Raw genomic sequence first — 9,324 nt, 5'->3', positions numbered from 1 at the left:
AGCTTCATAGTATAATTTCCGATTAGAGATTGTGACACGTCATGCCTTTCCTTTGTTTCTCAGGATTGCTATTTATATTCTGGGCCTCTTCTGGTTCCAAATGAAATTTGAGGAAATTTTTTTCAAGCTCTCTGCAGTATACTAAAGGTATTTTATTGGGAATTGGGATTTTTGTTGTGAAAAGTAGCTTCATATGGTGGTCCATCCCTGTAATGTCTGCACTGTAGAAGGTTGAGACACAAAGATCACAAGTTTGAGTCCAGCTGAGTCAGTCTGGCAATTTAACAAGATCTTGTGTCAAAATAAAAATTGAGAAAGGGCCATAATGTTTAAATAGTTCAATTTCCAGCGCGCGCGCGCGCACACACACACACACACACTTATACATGCACAATATAGATGAAATTATTATTTTTAATTTTTTTTGGTGTTACCAGGGATTGAACTCAGAACCTTGTGCTTGCCTGGCAAGCACTTATTCTACTTTGCTATTTCCCCAGCCCAATATAGATGAAATTAAACAAAAACTTTACATACCCAAATTTGAATTTGAAGTGTAAGCATCATTATAAACTTATACTGTGTTTCATTTTTTAAGAATGTATTTTTGAAAAGACCTGAAAACAATGAGCAACCTAAGAGAAGGAACATCCCTTATGTCCAGGTTGTGTTCTTAAGCACTGTTTTCCACTAAAAGGAAAATGGGCTCCTTAGAAAAAAGCTGATATTAGAATTGAGGCAGCAATGTATACATAAACCTAGAATTTCTTATTAAACCATGGAGCAATGATGCTTTCAAGTAATACAAGAACACAAGACATAAGAGCTACTTGAAGAAGGATAATTTGATTATTGACAGAAATAAAAACTTTAGTGTATTAAAACACTTATAGAAGAAAAAAAATTATAAAAGTTTAATCCATGTGCTCATTTTGCTTTTAAAAAGTAAAGCCCGCTGCTCACCTTCAAAGCTTTTTTTGTACAGATTAAAGAACCAACAGGTATTTCAAAAACTGAAATTTAGAGGGAAGAAACATCCCTAGGTTTTCTTCTGTCTTTTATACATTAGAAAATGCATCATGATAATCTAGTAATTGTTAAGTGGAAAGTCCTCCTTAAAGAAGCACATTAGCTAGTAAGTGAATAAACAATTATAACTTTGCTACTTTGCAACTTCAATTATAATACTACATCTGGACAAAGATCACTTGTGACTTCTAAGATCACCAGAAGTGAGAAAACCAGTCTGGTGGGCCTCTTAACGGATGTTCACAGAATTGCTCTTAAGGATTATTGAAAAAACCTTGAAACCAAATACAATCAAGACTTGAATTTTAATAACCAATTTATGAGTAATATAGGGGAAGAGGAACATGTCAAACAACATTATGAGACAATCAACAAAATCCAGACTGTAGGAAACATACTGTATGACAAGCAACTTAGTTTGTCTGACAAAATAAAGGAAAGAATAGTGAGGACTAGAAAACAGAGGAAAAAAATGCACATCTTAATTTCTTCAAAAGTAACCAATAATGATTCATCTTTAAGGATTCTAAAGTCCATTGTGATGTTAAGATTATAGTTTGTTTTTGATCCTTAAAATTGTCAATTAGAAATGAGAACATTTAGAACAAATTTGAATATTAACTTACTATTTAGTGTTGAATTATACAATCCTCAGTGGTTGGGCTTGTTAGCAAAGGTGACATTTTCATTTGTAATGTTTATTCATGAGCCATTTCTCTCATTAGAGACCACTGTTTAATCAGTAGTAGCCTGGTATTTTCATGACTTACATTTCTAACAGTCTATGTGTCATATTTCTTGGTAAGTATTGGTAGGTTTAGCACAAACACTACTCATTTGTCAACTTTCACTAAGCTAAAATTTTTCTGTGCAGGTGGCACAGAAGTGTACTCTTTTATTCCTGACCTTTCTGAGACCTTTGTCCCTATCAGTAATGTCTTCCTTGACTGCCTCACTGTCATCTCAAATGGAAGCAACCAATATTGCATTCCTCTTATTTTTTAAGAAGAGCTTTTGTCTTGACAAATCCTAATATCCGATGACCCTAGTTCTAGGAGATACTTTTTGTGTTTGTCTTTGTCTATAACTGCAAGTCTTCTAGGGAACTGTTTATAGTTTCATATATCACCAGTCACCACTGAGAAGGAAGAAAAGTCAAACTCTTTCTTTGCATTATCTGGAGATATAGACCTGTAAGACTGGAGGACAGGAAGGGAGCACTTCATTGAAATCTTTACTTTGATTGACACAGCATTTTTTATTCTTTACTTCTTATTTCAGGTTGGTGTTGAATTGGCTCCAGTGCTACACAATTGGGTGTATAATTTTATGATATACAGTGTCTGGCTTCTTTATAATTTTATTTACTATATGTGTAAAAATCACCAAGGCATACTTCAAAGTTAAATAGTTTTGAATTTACCATAACAATTTATGCAAGTAATAGATAAATCTGTGCCATGCTCCAAACAGAGATTAATTGAATTAATTTTGATAACATTATTCCTCAGATTTTTCTTTGTTATGTGTTAACACATTAATAATAGACACTAATAATGCCTTGGATTTGTAAAGCATTACTGTATTCAAACTATTCACACTGATGCTATCTCATCTTATAAAGTACGCACAGCAATAGTTTAAGAAATTTTGATCTGATGAGGTCTGATAAAGTAAGTAACAGATTCCAGAGTCAATGGCTGCTCTTTGAAAGTCCCTACCACCCTCCAGACCTCCCTAACCAGTGTGGGAATTTATTTCTATTTCACTTTTCAAGAGACTGGTTTTTATTTCACTGACTTTTTCTTCCTTTCAGTTTTTAAAAGCATTCGTTTATTATTTCACATTACTGTAGATTGGATGTTTATGCTTCTTCCTCCCACCAAACTCATGTGTTGAAATCCTATTTTCCAAAGTACCACAGTATTAGGAAGTGTGCACCTTCAGAAGGTGATTAGGTTAGGAAGAAGCAGCTCTCATGCAGGAAGTTAGTAATCTTGCAGTTCCACTACTGGGTATGTATCCAAATGCAATGAAATCAGTATGTCAGTGAAACATGTACAGTTGCCTGGTCATTGTAGTACTATTCCGAATAGCTAAGAAATGATATCAATCTAAATGTGTATCAATATATAAATGATAAAGAAAATCATATATATATATATATGCATACACAATGGAGTACAATTCAAGATTAAAATCATGAAATTGTAATTTGCAGCAACATGCATGGAACTAAAGTGAATTATGTTAAGTCAAAAATGTTGGCACAGAAAGACAATTACTGCACATTTTCACTTAAATATGTAAGCTACAAATTGAACTCAGATTACCAGATTTTAGGAACACTATGTTGGTAGGGAGCACAGAAAGGACAGCTCCCAGGTACAGGAGTACAATTGGCTAGAAGGAATAATTTCTAATGTTCAATAGCACGATAAGACAACTATGTCAACTATGGCTGACAACAATTGTGAATTTCAAAATAGCTCTTGTGGAGAATTTTAAATGTGCCTCACACAAATTTTAAAAGTCAGGGTTACAAAAATGCTAATTACTCTGATGTAATATTTACATACTATGTACACATATTAAATTCCACACTCTACTCCATAAATGTATTATTTCTGTCAGTTAAAAATAAAAGTGTACTTTGAAGACTGAAGAGCTTCATCACTTCTACAACGTCACAATGAAACAGCAATGTATGAACCATGAAGTGGGCCTTTGTCACACTACAAGTATACTCGTGTCTTAGTCTTAGACTTCTCATTGTCCAGAACTGAGAAAAATAAATTTCTATTGTTGATAAGCAACACTATTTATTGTTTTGCTAGAGCAGTTCAAATGGACTAAGACACAATTTTTGTGGTTCTGGAGACTTGGCATGGCTTAGCTGAGTTTTCTGCCTGCAGTGTACCAGGTTGCAATCAAGATGTCAAGCAGAACTGTGATCTCTGATGCTTGGGAATCTCTCAAAGTTCATTCAGTTTATATACTCAATTAGGTTTCTTTCCAAAATGTGGGACTAAAGAGTGAGATTTCCTTTTTTGAAGTCAGCAGCAGATAATTGTTTTGCTGATGCTTCATCTTATTTTAAGAACTCTCCTAGTTAAGGCAGGCTGAAAGAATATAATCTTATTTTGTTATTAATTGTTATTAATCAAAGTAAATTGATTCTCAACCCAATTACAGGAGTGAAAATTCATACTTATGAGGAGGAAATTATACATGGTATGTATACCAGGAAATGGAATTCTTGGGGCCATTTCAGAACCCTGCAGCTGCAGCCTGTATATGAAAATGTCCAAATGTTACCATAAGAAGTTAATGAACTAACTAAAGGGTCAGGAGATACAACATCAACAAGAAATAAATTTTTTGAAATTGACTTATATATTCACTGTAGTTCATTTAAAAATCACAGCAAGTTCTTTTGTAAACATTGGTAAACTGATCCTAAAATTCACATGGACATATGAAACACTGAGAATAGCAAAAATACCTTTGAAAAACAAGATCAAAATAATAGGATTGACATCACCAAATTTCATAGCTTATCAAGCTAGTGTGGTATTGACATGAAGATAGACAAATAGACAATAAAACAAAATAGAGATTCAAGAAATGAACCCATTAAGATATACATAAGTTTAGTACTTTATTTAGTGCTTTTCTAATGTTCTTCCTTTCTTTATAACCTGTACCATTTTCCTTCTTTCTGAGAATTTTGCTTTAACATTTCTTGCATTCATTTCATTGGGTTCTTTTTGTTTGCTTGTTGCTATTTTGCTTTCAGTTTCATTGATTTCTGCTTTTAAATTTGCTTTCTTACTGCTGCGTGCTTTGCATTTAATTCTTTTTCTTGCTTCTTAAGGTTGAAATTTGCATCACTGATTTGAGACCAAATTTTAAATGGTAAGCATTTAATGCTGGCTGTTTTTTTCCACACATTGTTCCAACCACATGGCACATATTTTGATATATCATATTCTTATTTTTTCAGTGCAACATGTATTTATTTATTTATTTATTTATTTATTTTGTCTTTTTGAGACAGAATTTCACTATGCCATTCAGGCTGGCCTTGAATTCACTTTGTAGCCCAAGCTTACCTTGAACTTGCAAGGGTCCTTCTGCCTCAGGCTTCCGAGTGCTGGGATTACAGTTGTGTACCACCATATCTGGTCTTCATACTTTGTTTTATTTATTTATTTATTTATTTATTTATTTATTGTGTTTAGGACAGGGTATTCAGGGTCTCACTGTGTAGGTTGGACTCATAGTGATCCTCCTGTTTACAACCTCCCAAGTCCTGGGATTACAGGCATGTACCACCATGCCCAGTCTCAATCAGTGTGTTCTGGGCGTGAGGCCAGCACTGAAGTCCAGGGGATGGAACTCTGGTCACTGCATCTGACTAAGCAGGCACTTTAATTCGCTGAGTTATTTGGCCCACCCCATACTTTGTTTAGATGTGTGGTATTTTTTTCCCATGATTTTATTGAGAAACAAATAGCAATGAGACAGTTTCAAACTAAATTGGTAGGACAGTTTCACTAATTAACATGATGTATACATTCTTCCTAGTGGTTAATTGCTGTACAAGATGCAGACTTGATATCCTATTTAAAAACACCATTAGAACAAATCCCTCTATTCATTAAGAGAATGTAACTATATATCTATCCTAACCACTTTGAATACACAGATACAAAATGGACATTCATCTGTATACTCTTTTTTTGTTAAGTTCCATCATTTAAATATTATAGGTGTGTAAACTCAGCAAAATATTCTAAAAGAGTTCAGTAGTTCATAATAGTACTGGATCTTCCACTTCACTGGCAATGTCAGAAATTGTTGAGCTGAGTCCCCTACAGCTCAACATAACACCATGGCTTTACTTCTTATATTTCGTTTTTATATTTCTCTGCTGGATGGTTAAGACCAAGGAAAAGCAGGACCTATGCAACAAGAGTTGCAGCTTTTGGGTCTGATAAGGTCAGTGAAATCCCCTCAGGATTTATCCTGAGATCCTGTACCTCAGATTGTAGAACCTTTGTCAGTGTCAGTCGTGTAGATGAGTCACGGCCATTGCTTGGCCAATGTGCTCTCTGAGAAAGCCTGAAAGAGTGTTTTCTCTCCGTGTCACTCTCCTTAGGCACACTCTACATCATCAATCACTTTCCTCTTTTTCCTCATAATCTCCTTGATTAGAAAATTTGGGACACTACTGAGTTACATGACGTTACAGTACAAGTTAGATCGGAAGTATTTAATGTGTTATTTCTTACTAGTTCAATTTTATTTTCATCAGATAATATAACTTCTATTTTATTATTTCATTTGATTCTGTTTTGTTAAGGTTTTTCTTATTCAGGCTATGATTTAGTGTGATTAATATTGTACATGTATTTATAAGGAATTTGTATTGTGTGGGAGGCTGAGACAGAAGGTTTACATGTTCATGTCTTGCCTTCAAAAGTTAGTGAGATCCTGCCTGAAAATTTCAAAAAATAAAATATGAAGAGCTCAGAGAGATGACACTCTTGAGTTCAAACTGTAGTATCAAGGCAAACACCAGCAAAGAAAACACAAATATGAAAATGATTTTTCCGCTTGACTGGCAGTGTCAGAAATTGTTGAAAAGAGTCCCCTAAGCTGAACATAACACCATGGCTTTATTTCTTATACTTCATTTTTATACTTTTACGCTGGTTGGTTAAGACCAAGATAAAGCAAGACATATGCAACAAAATTTGTAGCTTTTGGATCTGATAAGGTCAGTCAAATCCCCTCAGGATTTATTCTGAGATCCTGTACCTCAGATTGTAGATCCTTTTTCAGTGTCAGCCATGTGGATGAGTTACGGCCATTGCTTGGCCAATGCGCTCTCTGTGAAAGCCTGAGAGAATGTTTTCTCTCCATGTGACTCTAGACCCAATGCTATTATGGGCTACTGGACTCTTTTAGAATATTTTTCTGAGTTAACACACCTACAATATTCAAATGACGGAACTAAACAAAAAAGAGGATACAGATGAATGTTCATTTTGTATCTGTGTATTCAAAATGGTTAGGATAGATATATAGTTACATTCTCTTAATGAATAGAGGGATTTGTTCTTATAGTGTTTGTAAATAGGATATCATGTCTTCATCTTGTACAGCAAATAACCACTAGGAAGAGAGTATGCAATGTGTTAATTATTGGAGCTGTCCTACCAATTTGATTTGAAACATTCTCATTGCTATTTGTTTCTCAATAACATTATGGAAAAAAATAAAAATGATTTTTTTTCTTTAGTGTTGTTGGATAAACAAAATGAGTCATGTTCAAAGAAACTGCTGTTTAAGACTATATCTGTGTGTCCAGGGATTTAGCTCAGTGGTGCAATGCCTGCCTGGCAAACGTGAGATCCTGAGTTCAATTCTTGGTAAAAACAAAAACAAACCCCAAAACCAACCAAAGAAACTAACAAAAAGATGACATCTGTATTAATTAGCTTGGGCTGCCTCAACATGATATTATATCTTGAGTGGCTTAATCAGTAAAAAATTATTTCTCACTATTGTCTAAGACCAAGAAGCTAGTTCATTGTGTTCTGCATGAGGGCTCTCTTCCTGGTTTGCAGATGGCCTATTTCTTGCTATATCTTCACAGGGCCTTGCCTGGGTGTGTGGAAGGAGAGAGTCTTTGTTATAATTAGAGTCGTACAATTGTGAGCTTTTAATGTTAATTTCCTTCTAAAGCCCTATCTCCATATAGAGTCACTTTTTGAACTAAGCCTTCAGCATATGAATTTGGCTGTGATCGTGGAGGACATAATTCAGTCCATACTAATATCCCTGCTAATTTTTAAATTAGTCTATCTAATTATTAAAAGGGGAATATTAATGTCTTTGACTGATTGTGTTCTTTTTCTTTCTGAGGTATCAACTCTGGCTTTTTCTTGAAGTACTGTCTACAATACACACATATTGAGTATTGTTATGACTCCTTTGTTTTCAGGTAGTTGCTTTTCCTCCTTGATAATTTTACTTTTGATTGGAATTGCATGATATATCTTTTTATTATTTTACTTTTTGTACTTTTATGTATATATTTTGAACTTAAAGTCAATATGTAATGATGTTTTCCTCATCCAAAATGACAATATCTGCTTTGTAATTATGCTGCTTTATACCATTTAATTTAATGTATAGATTCACTAAGATATCGGTTATCATATTTTACTTGTTTGTTTTCTTTGTTCTTGTTGTTATTCTGTTTCTCTTACCTTGTTTTGGATTACTTGAGCTTCCTTTGGTGTCTCATTAGGAAGTATTTTTTTTGCCTATGTTTCCTTGTATCATATTTTTTCCCTGTGCCAAAATTCAACCCCTCCAGGTGGGCATGGAGATACATGTCTGTAGTCCAAGCTATTTGGGAGGCTGGTACAGGAGCATAAGTTGAATTCATCATGGTGGGGCAGCCTCAGGAACAGGAGCATAGTAAGATCTTTTATGTTAAAAAATGTAACAAACAAAAATCCTCAAAATATCAAGATGTATTTTTCTACTTAGAGTTACGATATTTCACTTCTTTATGTAAATAGTAAAAGCCTTACAACCATAATACATTCCTTTACACTTCCCCCTTTATGTTATAATTTACAGTTTTTGTATGTGCTATATTTGCACATACTGAAAATCCTACCAATATAACAATTTTGCTTTCATAGTCTTACATACTTTACAGAATTTAAGAGGAGAAAAATAGTATTTTGTAATGACTCCAATATTTATGGCTTCTGTTATCTTTCCTTATTTCTGAAGCTCCCATTCCCTCTCATATGTTGTTTTATGTCTTACTAGAAATCTCATTTTAACATTTGTTTAAAAGCAGTTCTGTTTCTGTGTACTGCCTTAGTTTTCCTTCCTCTGAGCCTGTCTTTATTTTGGTTTCATTTTGAACACTGTTTTTGCTTTGTACAGATTTTTATGTTGAGACACTTTCCTTTTTTGGTATTAAAATGTTCCACTGTCTTCTGAGTTCCTTGTTTCAAGTGAGAAATCTATAGCAATTCAAATTATTATTATCCTATATTCTCTATTTTATTATGAAATTTTGTTTTATTTGTTCACAAAAGTAGGAAGAGTGATTTTTATATTTTCCTTATTAATATCTACTTGCATAACATTAAAATAAGATTTCAAAATGAAGCTTTTGTTTGGATTTGGGTTGGAGAAGTTTGATTATGGTATAACTAGTATGGTTTTAGACAGTTATTTTCTAAAATTTCTTTCTAC

The sequence above is a fragment of the Octodon degus genome, unplaced genomic scaffold, assembly GCF_000260255.1.
Source record: "Octodon degus isolate 3935 unplaced genomic scaffold, OctDeg1.0 scaffold00377, whole genome shotgun sequence".
Lineage (NCBI taxonomy): Eukaryota > Metazoa > Chordata > Mammalia > Rodentia > Octodontidae > Octodon > Octodon degus.
This window is presented reverse-complemented; position numbering follows the sequence as displayed.